Source organism: Dendropsophus ebraccatus, chromosome 3 (genome assembly GCF_027789765.1).
Source record: "Dendropsophus ebraccatus isolate aDenEbr1 chromosome 3, aDenEbr1.pat, whole genome shotgun sequence".
Lineage (NCBI taxonomy): Eukaryota > Metazoa > Chordata > Amphibia > Anura > Hylidae > Dendropsophus > Dendropsophus ebraccatus.
Window position 1 is genome coordinate 40,118,302 of NC_091456.1, and position 14,070 is coordinate 40,132,371.

Below are 14,070 nucleotides of genomic sequence, written 5' to 3' on the forward strand. Positions count from 1 at the left end.
ACCTGTGCCTGTGTATTAACCTTGAGTTTTAGTCTTCACACCACCTTATGCCCACTAGACTCGGCTGAACCTTCCTAATGGGTGACACAGGCCCCAGAACTTGTCACCTGTGATGAGCGGAATGCTGAGGGTGTCACGACTTGGGTAGTGGATCCCCTGTACCGTCACCAGCGATGGCATAAACCGCACCAAGGAGCGGAGTCTAAGGGGACGATGGTTTTCACCAGAGCCCACCGCAAGGCGGGATGGGCTTGCTGCGGCAGGCGACCACCAGGTCGCTACCCCTGACTTGGTTTGCAAGGTGAGCAGGAGCAGTAGGCAGGCTTACTGCAACCTTTCTCTGTCCGGATCAGTTCCTGGCTCTGTGGCTCTAGTATGGATACTGTCCTGCTCTGTGACTTCTCCTTGTCCACAGCATGGGTTGAAGTCCTAGTCCTGGCTAGTCCTCTCTTTAGAGAAGTTCAACAGTGCATAGTACTTTGGAGTGTTACTAGTGAAGAAGTTGTGAAAGACGTGCTGTCTTGCATCCTTCCCATGCGGAGTACTGACTAAGACTGATCTGTAGGTACAGGGACCTGGCAGAGGGCCAGGGCCCAGATAGGACCACTGTAGAGAGCTATCTGGCTTGCGTCCTTCCTCCACAATGTCCAGAACAAAAGACTCTGCTCTTCCCCCACCCTGGAGACTAACTTTCTCTACAGTGTGTGTGGTGCGCTGTGATTGGGTGAAAGAGTGCAATAGAAGAAGAAAGGAGGTAGATGATAGTAAAGAAGAAAGCAGAAATCCTACTGGTCTACAGATTCTGGTGACACACAAACTCAATAACCCTTTGCGATCCTTCAGCTGTGCAGCTTCCATATATACATACTGTACATAATACAGCGACATCTAGAGGCTAACTTTTAGTACTACTTTCACCACGATAAGAATACTAAAAGTACAGACTTTTGCAAAGGGTGTATACAACTGCAACACCCCTAGTGGGACACCACACAGGTCCCCAGACATGTTTACCATGGGTTGAGATGGCTGTTGGGGTTCTTTTTCCCAGTCATCTGACTCCTTGATGACAGAGCAATGCTCCAGTTGAACTACACCCAGCCAGGTGATTGCTTCAACCCACAATCCACACAGCCCTTGAACAGGGGTGTACTCCACCTCCTCATCGGTTTCAAGATTATGCATAAACTCCAAGATGTATTCCCTGTTAACAGAGCTAATGGCAAATAATAGGGCAGGGCCACAATGAAGGTGATTGTTTAAGTTACCCTTGGTTACTTCTATGATCCATCAAGTAGGGAATTTAGACTCAGCCTAGATAATCAGCTAAGCACTATAGTCACACTGTTCAGGGGCACTGTATGTCCATAGTCTAATATTACAAACTCTCCCCATCAACCCATCTCAGGCCACTTCCAAATAACAGTAAGGTAATCTACCTTGATATACCTTTATTGTAAAGTTGCACCACCTCAACCTGGTCTCCCTGTCTTCTGGCTCATTCATCTGCACTTTACTAACACTAAGGGCTATCCAATCACCTGCCAATCTGCAGTACTAGGGAGTTGTCCCCAGGGGAACCACAAGAACCATCATATTGACCACCATTATTATCAATCACCTAGGTTCAGCCCCCTCAAATCCTCTACAGTGGACCTCCAGGAGAGAGGGATGAGCCAGAGAGTTATTTGCCAACTGACCGATCCCCCATCGAGACCCCAGGCTTCATCTCTGAGGAAAGCAGGATCAGCCCTTATCATTCTACAGGGATATAGGTCACCATCACTATCATCAGTTCAGTCACAATGACAGTGCCTCTTCCTCTCCTCCTCTATCTGGCCTGCTGCATAGGTTTAACAAAAACAGAGTCACTCAACATGTCTCTGTGGCTGATCCTGTGGGTCTGTGTGCAAATGGCAAGTTGACTACATGTAAAGTCATCTTGCCGCTTGCGTCAAGTATCAATGTAGCGGCAGGAACATATTTTACTTCTTTGGTCCCTTCTTGTGAAGAGCAGGCGTAAGGTGTAAACTGTTCACAAAAATAAGTATCAGATCAGGTAGTCAATGGTTCACTGGGCCATCATAGTTTTCAGTGGTATCTGTGTCCTATAAGTGCACATACATTTTAAAGCTGCACTGGCTCAGACTGCAACTGTTACACTACTACTTCCAGCACAGATCAGGAGATTAAGGATCAAGGTAAAAATAGGACTTGAAATATTATGTGCTAGATGCTCAAAATGAGAACTAGATATATCAATCAATTTGTAGAGACGCTCTTCGCAATTTTTTTCCCATGGATAATTTCAAGATAAAATCAAATTGTGAGGAAGAGTCCTTCACAAGAACAAAGTCTATAGGCAGACTGGAGAGACAAAAAATAAAATTATGCCCTCCAAAAAAATAAATTATATCAATTAATAATCAGTCAATTATTTTCTCATCAGTATCGAGAACTGTATACTATGAAAGTTTTATTAGGAAAATAAATTACATAAATTAAAGCACATTGAAGATGGAAATCATGCAATCCACCATTTCCTCATGGGACTCCAACTACTCCTATATCTACTCAGAGCACATCACTGTATAAGAAGCATAAGGATGGATGTACAGTATGTGCATGAAGGCAGGACCTTAGATATTGGTGGGTGTCTTTGATCCCTTGAAATACCAACAGGTGGGGATTACTGAGAAAATGTAACGCCCGGAGTAGTGGATCCACTGGACCGGCACCAGCGATGGCACTAACCTCACCAGGGAGCGGAGTCTAAGGGGCCGCTGGTTTTCACCAGAGCCCGCCGCAAGGCGGGATGGACTTGCTGCGGCAGGCGACCCCCAGGTCGCTACCCCTGGCTTGGTTGCTGGTGTCGGCAGGCGAGGCGTGGCAGGAGATGGCACAGGCAATAGTCTGCAGATGAGAGAGCACGCGACAGGCTGGACACGGGAACAGGTGGAGTGACAGGGGAACAGGAACCAGGAACGGGGACTTGGGACCAGGTAACGGACAGGACTCAGGAACAGGGACTTGGGACCAGGTAACGGACAGGACACAGGAACAACAGGGAGCTGGGCCAAACGCTATGGGAAGCATGTAGAGGCTCCAACACAGGGGACAGGGCATGCTGGGATTTATAGGGGAGTGATTGGGTGCAACTACCAATTAGGAGCGCACTGCCCCTTTAAATCTGAGACAGCCGGCGCGCGCGCGCCCTAGGAGGCGGGGACGCGCGCGCCGGCCGGCACAGCGAGAGACAGGAGCGTGGAGAGGTGAGGCGCCCCCCGGGGCCGAACGTGTAGCAGCGCCGGGTCCCTGCACAGGGACCCCGGCAGCTGCCTGAGATGGAGGGAGGCCGCGGCGGCGGCCCGGAGCACGGGACGCCGCCGCGGCCGTGACAGTACCCCCCCCCTTTGGCCTCCCCCTCTTTCTAACCTGCAGGAACCTCTTGATGAGATCTTGGTCCAGGATGTTAGCCTCGGGTTCCCAGGACCTCTCCTCAGGACCAAATCCTTTCCAATCCACCAGGAAGAACCTTCTCCCTCTGACAGTCTTCATGGCCAGAATGTCTTTAACAGTGTAGACGTCGTCAGAGACGGCTTGAGGAGCAGAGAACGAAGACTTATCTGAGAACCGGTTCAGAACCACTGGTTTTAAGAGGGAAACATGGAAGGAGTTCGGAATCCGCATAGTGGGGGGTAGGCGGAGCTTGTAGGTGACAGGGTTGATGCGTCTTAGCACCGAGAAAGGACCGAGGAATCGAGGACCCAACTTGTAGCTGGGAATCTTGAGTCGGACATATTTGGCCGAGAGCCAGACTTTGTCACCTGGGAGAAAATTTGTGGCAGGTCTCCTCCTCTTATCAGCCTGATCCTTCATGCGTTTAGAGGCTTTGAGTAATGACTGTCGAGTTTGTTCCCAGATCGATTGCAGGTCAGATAACAACTCCTCTACGGCTGGGACCTCGGAGGATGGAGAGAGAGGCAGAGGAGGACGAGGATGATGCCCGTAGACCACATAGAAAGGAGACTTGCCTGTGGAAGTCGAGTCCAGATGGTTATATGAGAATTCTGCCCATGGGAGTAGATCGGCCCAGTTGTCTTGGCGGCTGGAAACAAAATGGCGTAGGTAGTTACCCAGAATCTGATTGACTCTCTCCACTTGCCCGTTAGTCTGAGGATGATAGGCCGAAGAGAAGTCCAGCTTCACTTGGAGTTGCGAGCAGAGGGCACGCCAAAACTTAGAGACAAATTGAGAGCCTCGGTCGGACACAATGTGAAGAGGAAGTCCATGCAGGCGGAAGATGTGTCGGAAGAACAACTGAGCCAGACGAGGAGCAGAGGGCAGACCAGGAAGGGCCACGAAGTGAGCCATTTTGGAGAAGCGGTCCGTCACCACCCAAATGACCGTATTGCCCGCAGATGGAGGTAGGTCTGTGATAAAATCCATCCCAATGTGGTGCCAGGGATGGTCCGGGACTGGCAAGGGCAAAAGTAGGCCGGTCGGTCTTTGACGGGGAGACTTATTCCTGGCACAAACTGCACAGGAAGCCACAAAATCCTTGACATCCTGGAGGAGATTGGGCCACCAGTAGTGACGGGAGATCAATTGCCCGGTCTTTTGGGTTCCTGGATGCCCGGCTACCAAGGAGGAATGCCCCCACCTCAAGATGCGTTTACGGAGTGCGGGGCGCACATAAGTCTTCCCGGGAGGCAGTCTCTGCAGAGCAGAAGTGGCAACTGGTACTAGGCGGTCGGGAGGTATTATGTGACGAGGAGATTCCTCTTGCCCCATGACATCGGATGCTCGGGATAATGCATCGGCCTTTAGGTTCTTCTCGGCTGGACGGAAGTGGATGGTATAGTTGAACCGAGAAAAGAAGAGGGACCACCGAGCCTGCCTGGGATTGAGGCGTTGAGCCGATTGGAGGTAGAGGAGGTTCTTGTGGTCCGTGTAAATGTTAACAGGGTGTTTAGCCCCCTCTAGTAGATGACGCCACTCCTCCAGTGCCAACTTAATGGCCAGGAGTTCGCGGTCCCCAATGGTATAGTTCCTCTCGGCAGGGGAGAAAGTCTTGGAAAAGAACCCGCAGGTTCTGGTCTTGCCTGATGTGTCCCTTTGCGAGAGAATGGCTCCTGCGCCCACAGAAGAAGCATCGACCTCGAGAGAAAACGGCCTGGAGACATCCGGGCGGACTAGAGCAGGAGCAGAGGCAAAGGCAGACTTGAGGCTATTGAAGGCTTGTTCGGCCTCTGGAGGCCAACGTCTGGGGTCCGCCTTCTTTTTAGTGAGAGCCACAATGGGTGCGACCAGGGTAGAGAAGTGAGGGATGAATTGCCGGTAATAGTTGGCGAAGCCCAGGAAACGTTGGATAGCTCTAAGTCCCACAGGGCGTGGCCATTGAAGGACAGCTGCGAGCTTGGCTGGATCCATTTGTAGGCCCTGATCGGAGACGATATAGCCAAGAAATGGAAGACTGCGCTGATGGAAAACACACTTCTCAAGCTTGGCGTATAGATGATTGGCCCGTAGTCTTCGTAGAACCTGACGCACTTGTGCCACATGAGTCTGCTGGTCCGGGGAGAAGACCAAAATGTCATCCAAATAGACAATGACGCAGACATAGAGGAGGTCTCGGAAGATATCGTTCACGAATTCCTGGAAGACCGCTGGGGCATTGCATAGGCCGAATGGCATGACCAGATATTCGTAGTGCCCATCCCTGGTGTTGAAAGCTGTCTTCCATTCGTCTCCTTTACGAATTCGGACCAAGTTATACGCTCCCCTGAGATCCAGCTTGGAGAAGATCTTAGCTCCACGAAGACGGTCGAATAGTTCCGGAATAAGCGGAAGAGTATAGCGGTTCTTTACAGTCACCTTATTTAAGCCCCGATAGTCTATGCATGGGCGGAGGGAACCGTCCTTCTTCTGAACAAAGAAAAATCCGGCGCCAGCTGGAGACGTGGATTTACGGATGAAGCCCTTTTGTAAGTTCTCCTGGATGTAAGAGGACATGGCTTCAGTCTCGGGCACAGAGAGAGGGTATACTCGACCACGTGGAGGGGAAGCCCCTGGAAGGAGGTCTATAGGGCAATCATAGGCCCGATGGGGTGGTAGTGAGTCCGCCTCCTTGGCCGAGAAAACATCGACAAAGTCTTGGTAGTCCTCCGGTAGCCCGGATAGAGGCTTGACATAAGCAGGTGACCTTGTAGAGCACTTGGGTTGAGGAGATCTCAGACACCGGTTATGACAGTCCTGACCCCAGCTGAGAACCTCCCCAGTTCTCCAGTCCAGCTTAGGGGTATGGAATTGCAGCCAAGGAAGACCCAGCAGGAGGTTGGAAGAGGAATGGCGCAAGACATAGAAGGAGATCTTCTCCTGATGTAAGGCGCCCACCTGGAGGACTAGGGGTGCCGTCTGGCTGTACACAGCTTCGGAAAGAATCTCCCCCGTAACCGAAGAGATAGACCGGGGTTGGGCAAGCTGGATAACGGGTAGCCGCCATCTTTGGACCAACGAAGCAGAGATGAAACTGCCAGCAGAGCCAGAGTCGATGAGGGCAGTAGACTGAAAAACTTGCCCTGAGGGTGTCTGGATGGAGACGGGCATAGTCAACCTTGGAGAGGTGGCATTCACACCTAGGGAGGCCTCTCCCACCGGACCTAGGTGCGAGCGTTTCCCGGACGCTGAGGGCGTTGGGGACATCTCTGCCGATAGTGATCCGCGCCACCGCAATAGAGGCAGAGATTTTGGGCCAGTCGACGGTTCCTCTCATCAGTCGTCAGGCGAGCACGTTCCACCTGCATAGGAACCTCTGGAGGCGACTGGGACATGGGAGCCACGGGATTCTGGAACACCGGTGCCAGCCGGGGATGGCGACGGGGCAGACTCAGATGCCGTCCTTGCCGGACCTCCTCCTCTCTCTCGGCGAACCTGGTGTAGACTCTGGTAGCCAGTAGGATAAGTTCGTTCAGGGAGGTAGGCAGGTCCCAGGCAGCGAGCACATCCTTCACTTGACTGGACAGGCCCTTTTTAAAGGTGGCAATCAGAGCGGCCTCATTCCAGTCTAGCTCCGCAGCCAGGGTGCGGAACTGGATGGCGTAGTCACCAACGAAGGAAGTACCTTGGGATAGGTTGAGAAGAGCAGTCTCAGCTGAAGACGCACGGGCAGGTTCCTCAAAGACAGAGCGGAACTCGTCCAAGAAGATTCGGAAATTGGCAGCAACCGGATCATTACGGTCCCATAGTGGTGTGGCCCAGGCCAGAGCTCGACCTTCCAATAGGCTGATAATGAAAGCCACTTTAGAGCGCTCGGTGGCAAACTGACTGCTTAAAAGTTCGATATACATAGTGCACTGGGTCAGGAATCCTCTGCACAACTTGGGGTCACCTCCATATTTACTTGGGAGAGCCAGTCGTAGTTTTGAAGAGGTTGCCGGAGGTGATGACTGCTGAGCTGTGGTATGCTGCTGTACGGCTGCAGTCAGTTGTTGGATCAGCTGTGACTGTTGCTGGATCTGTTGAGCCTGTAGGGCGACCACTCGGGCTACCTCACGTATATCAGGCACCTCGCCGGGATCCATGGTTGGAGCCTACTGTAACGCCCGGAGTAGTGGATCCACTGGACCGGCACCAGCGATGGCACTAACCTCACCAGGGAGCGGAGTCTAAGGGGCCGCTGGTTTTCACCAGAGCCCGCCGCAAGGCGGGATGGACTTGCTGCGGCAGGCGACCCCCAGGTCGCTACCCCTGGCTTGGTTGCTGGTGTCGGCAGGCGAGGCGTGGCAGGAGATGGCACAGGCAATAGTCTGCAGATGAGAGAGCACGCGACAGGCTGGACACGGGAACAGGTGGAGTGACAGGGGAACAGGAACCAGGAACGGGGACTTGGGACCAGGTAACGGACAGGACTCAGGAACAGGGACTTGGGACCAGGTAACGGACAGGACACAGGAACAACAGGGAGCTGGGCCAAACGCTATGGGAAGCATGTAGAGGCTCCAACACAGGGGACAGGGCATGCTGGGATTTATAGGGGAGTGATTGGGTGCAACTACCAATTAGGAGCGCACTGCCCCTTTAAATCTGAGACAGCCGGCGCGCGCGCGCCCGAGGAGGCGGGGACGCGCGCGCCGGCCGGCACAGCGAGAGACAGGAGCGTGGAGAGGTGAGGCGCCCCCCGGGGCCGAACGGGTAGCAGCGCCGGGTCCCAGCACAGGGACCCCGGCAGCTGCCTGAGATGGAGGGAGGTCGCGGCGGCGGCCCGGAGCACGGGACGCCGCCGCGGCCGTGACAGAAAACTAATCCCCTTTTAACATTTAAAATGTAATTATCATGGAATGTTACAGAACATGTTGTTGAAGCTACTTCTGCGCTCAGGTAAGTAATAGTGATGAGCAAATACTGTTCGATCGAATAGATATTTGATCGAATAGTAAGGTACTCGATCGATTCGAATATTATTGAATAGTACACCGAATATTCAATAAATATTTGATGAGTGTTGTAATGAGTGTTTTTTTTTTTTTAGCTAATCAACATGCAGGGAGGCAGCCACAGCCCCTTGGTGTATGTAGCATCACGAGAAACGAGAATAACAATGATTGGATAGCATAGTCACATGACCCAATAACATATATACATAGCACCTGCTGTTCTGCTCACCAAGTGCTTTGTGCTTCTGATATGTGCTAGACTGCTAGATAAAAAAAAAGACTAGTACGTGTGTTCTTCCAGTGCTACGTGCTGCTACGTCATACATAAATACAAAGGGTAGTGCAAGCACCCTGCTCACCAAGTGCTTTGTGCTGCTGATACTTGCTAGACAGATAGATAAAAAAAGAGTAGTACGTGTGTTTATCCAGTGCTACGTGCTGCTACGTCATACATAAATACAAAGGGTAGTGCAAGCACCCTGCTCACCAAGTGGTTTGTGCTGATGATATTTGCAAGAGTGCTAGATTTATAGGTTTATACTGTGATATTGGGGTGTTAGATACTACCCCTGCTGTCCCAGTTGCATTCCATTGGTGTTGGCATCATTTCCTGAGGTGTCAGTGTGGACTTGGTGAACCTCTTGTTCCCATAGACTTTAATGGGATCGAATATTCGATCGAACAGTCGAATATCGAGGAGATATTCGAACGAATATCGAATATTCAAATATTTCACTATTCTGTCATCACTAGTAAGTAAGTAGTTGGTAAGTTAAATGAGGTTCCAGGATTCTGAAAATTTTTCATTTGTTTCTAGTAACAGCAGCATCTTTGTCTATGGCATGTGTCTGCTGTTGCAGCCTACCCCCACTGAAATGAATGAAGTTAAGCTGTAATACACAATCCAAGAAAAAGAGTACCACTTCTCCTAAGTGAAAGAAGATCAATCTTTCTAATCCTGAAAATTAGATTTAACCTCTGACATATATTATAATTTTTATAAGTAGCAGATGCAAATTAATGCCATAAACCAAAAATATTGTTTTGTAAAAAGTATAATCTGTATTCAGGTGATTTTCTGTACCGTATGGACCTGTTAGAATACAGTAACTGGTAAGGTCATGGTGGATAAAGATGAAAGGAATCCTGATCCGGTCTGGAGGCAGAAGCGTAACTTAACTGTTATACTGAACATTTGTGGCTACAATAGTATCTGACCAATATTGAGTCATACACACTGTATTATCAGCACTCCAAGAGTGCACAAATTGGATAGTTGGTGTTTTCAGAACTCCTATACTGCTCAAGGATCGAAGCTTATGCAATGGTTTGTGCTATTATATGATTATTTACTAATTTATATACTGTTTTACCGGTTGCAGCAGTTTATTTTAAACGACAAGGACTCTGTGATACTCACAACTATATTGGTTATTATTGCAATGTGTTTTTACATGTTTTAAAGGATTCTAACAGGTTAGGTTCCTTGACATAATTCGCTAGATTTGGTAGTTCTAATTTTTCCTGGATACAATTCCATTAATTCCCACATAATTACACAGACAAAACACAGATTGCTTGAGGACTCAGCACTAGAAATGAGCAAACCTCGAGCATGCTTGAGTCCATCCGAACCTGATCATTCGGCATTTGATTAGCTGGGGCTGCTGAACTTGGATAAAGCTCTAAGGTTTTCTGGAAAACATGGATACAGCCAATGACTATATCCATGTTTTCCACATAGCCTTAGGGCTTTATCCAACTTCAGCAGCCACCGCTAATCAAATGCCGAAAGATCGGGTTCGGATGGACTCGAGCATGCTCCAGGTTCACTCATCTCTACTCAGCACCTTTTTTTTGGTGTTTATTCTAGGAATCACAATCCATCCACAGAAAGACTACAGGACAATATTGTCTTCATAGAAACATAAAAGATTGTTGTCCGAAAAAGACCGCTTGGTCCATCTAGTCTGCCCTTTTATTATTTTCCTTCTTATTATCTTAGGATAGATATCCATTTATCCCAGGTAGGTTTACATTCTGTTATTGGTAATTTGTATAACTTTTGGGGGCAATACAATACTTTAAAAATCTTCACCGGACTTTTCTTTTAAAGGTTTCAATCATTTTCCCCCTTTCTCTTCTTTACTCCAGACTATACAGATTTACATCCTTAAAGCGACTCTGTACCCACAATCTGACCCCCCCAAAACCACTTGTACTTTCGGATAGCTGCTTTTAATCCAAGATCTGTCCTGGGGTCCGTTCGGCAGGTGATGCAGTTATTGTCCTAAAAAACAACTTTTTAACTGGCAGCCCCGTGCCCAACGGCCGTGGCCTAGTTTGTGTATGCATTAGACTGGTACAACCTCTCTGTCCCTCCTCCCCATTAGGAATGCTCCAGGCAGATTGCCTCCTATACCCTACCTGTGTCAGCACGGCACATGGGCTGGATCGTTAAGGACCTGTGCAATGTTCAGCATGGAGAAAATTTTCCTGTGGCATTCCTAATGATGAAGAGAGTGGGTAGGAGGGACGGAGGCGTGGTGCAAAGTTAGGGCACAGGTACTCCTGTTTGGCATGGGCTGCAAGTTTAAAAGTTGTTTTTTAGGACAATAACTGCATCACCTGCCGTACGGACCCCAGGGCTGATCTTGGTTTAAAAGCAGCTAGCAGCAGGTACAAGTGGTTTGGGGGGTCAGATTGTGGGTACAGAGTCGCTTTAAGTCTTTCCTGATATGGTTTATGCCTCACACCCTCCACCATTTCTGAAGCCCGTCTTTGGACCCGTTCTATTTTATTAATATCCTTTTTTAGGTGAGGTCTCCTGAACTGGACACAGTATTCCAGATGTGATCTCACTGGAGCTCTATACAGCGGGATCTGCCGATATATTACTCGGATAGAGGATTCCTCCTCCTTAAGTGCATTATGGACCACTTATCTAGTAATGTTAAATCATTCTCCATATTACTGACACCTCCAGGAATATCAACCCTCTTGTACACTTCTGTGTCAATAGAAAACAGACAAACCGTACCTACCAAACCTTCTCCTAGGTCACTCACACCTATGCCACCACTTGTAACCTCTGTTCTCTGCTCAGAAGATACACCATTAACAACAACCCTCTGATATCTCTCCTTCAGCCAATAACTATCCAGAGATTAAGTACAATTTTCTAATTTCTCTATTTGCTCTTTATGGGGAACTATTTCAAAGGCTTTGCTGAAATCCAGATAGGTGATATCCACAGAACCACCTTTATCCAGCAATTTTGTGACATAATCAAAGAAATCAATCAGATTAGACTGACTTGATTTAAAGCCATGCTGGTTTGGATCCAGCAAATTGTTGATTCTTAGGTGATCCATTATCTTCTTTTTTAGAAGCGTTTTCATATTTTTTTTCTACTACAGATATTAAGCTAACTGGCCTGTAGTTACTAGGCTCCTTTCTTCTACTACTACTACTACTACTACTACTACTACTGCTACTACTACTACTGATGATGATGATAATGATGATGATGATGATGATGATGATATTTATTTGTATAGCGCCAACAGAATCCGCAGCATTTTGTTTAATACACACAGTGCAGAGGTTACATTTACATATTACAAAATTAAATTATTAGAATAAATAAAAATACAAAGTGATTGTGAGACTTACAGACTACAACTGGTGGTAACACAAGAGGCACCAGTGCTTTATTTGCCCATGGTGCAGCCATTGTACATAGTCAGGATGAGCCATTCACATGCCAATGTCTGTTTACAGGTAAAATGTACTATATAAAGTGCATGGAAACGTCGAAGATAAAAGTAGAAAGTGAGGGGACTACCCTTCTTGTGGATGGGTATAACATTGGCTGTTCTCTGATTATCAGCAACATCCACTGTTAGTAGGGATTGGGATTGGTCCGAGTTCTTTAAAGAGTCACTGTCATTTTTTTTTTTTGCAGAAATCAATAGTCCAGGCGGTTTTAAGAAACTTTGTAATTGGGTTTTTTAGCCAAACATGCCATTATCTGCATTTTAAAAGCATTTTCCCAGGTCCCCCCCCTCCCTCCTCATTTCCATCCACTGCAAAAAATCAGGAAATTGTGACTTGTTGCATCTGACATACCCAGTCTGTTCTAGGGAGAGGGGAGGGGGAGGAGGAAGGAGGGAGTTAGCCGACAGCAGAAAGCAGATAACAGAGGATTACAGGCATGGAGCTGGGTGAACGTTGTAATCAGAGCTCAGAGAGGTCAGTGGTGACTGTCAGAGGAGATAAAGGGTGATGTATTCGTAGATTAACTCTTTGTTGGCCTGTTTTGGTCTTTTATTTAGCTCTCTCTATTCGAGAACAATGAAAACAGGGGGAGAGCTTCAAACTGCTTTTTCATGTTAAAAATGCATTTTTCGGCTAATAAACCCAATGACAAAGTTTCACCATCTGGACCCATTACCTTATTCAACTTTAAACGGGCAAGTTCCTCTGCAACTTCAATCTCTGAAAACACTGGGGCTTAACCCATACAACTTTAGCCGATGCTATGTCCAACTATACTTTGATTGTGAAGGAGATTATGATATGTGAACAACATGTTGGTTTTCATACAAAGGCTTTATTGATTTATTTATTTATTTTAGTTTTTTAAGAGTTCAAACAGACAAAAGATAATTGTGACGTGCTAAATTGGTAAATTACAGAGTTATTCTTCCATGTAAGCATTGCTCCTTATTGTTTCCAAGATATGAATCAAACCAATAAAGCCTATGGTACTCAGCTAATAATGAATGGATTTTCTATGGACAGTATTCAACAGGGCACTATTTTTGTTATTTTTTTGCTAATGTATTTGTTAACACTCTCTGGAAATGTTGTTATCATAGCCATCATTCAGACAAGCAATAATCTCAGACAAAGTCCCATGTACTTTTTCCTGACTCATTTATCCTTTACTGAAATCTGCTACACCACTGCCATATCCCCAAATTTCCTGGATTTGATTCTTAAAGGTAAAAAAACAATAGCGTTGGTTAGCTGCCTATTTCAGCTTTACCTGTTTTTATCCTTGGCCAGTGTGGAGAATTTCCTCCTGGCTTCGATGGCATATGACCGATACTTGGCCATATGTAAGCCTCTGCATTACCAAAATATTATGTGCAATGGAGTACGTAGGAACCTTGTTTTCTTCTCTTGGTTTGGGGGTTTTATAATTCCTATCGGACTTATTATCTTAGTATGTCATCTAAAGTATTGTTCACCATTTACTATTAATCATTTTTTCTGTGATGTTTCTCCTCTGCTCGCTGTCTCGTGCAATGGGGACAGGCTCTTTGTTCAGATATTTGAACATGTTGCTGCTTCATGTGTTTTATTAAGTTCAGCATTTGTAATTGTGACATCTTACATATATATTGTTACCACAATCCTAAAAATCAAGTCCACAAATGGAAGGAAGAAAGCATTTTCCACCTGTGCTTCTCATTTCATTGTGGTTATTTTATTTTTTGGCCCTGGAATTGTAATATATGTTAGTCCTTTAGCACATCATTCGGTGACCATGAATAAGTGGATATCTCTCATTTATACAGAAGTCACCCCCCTTCTTAATCCATTTGTGTATAGTCTTCGGAATTCA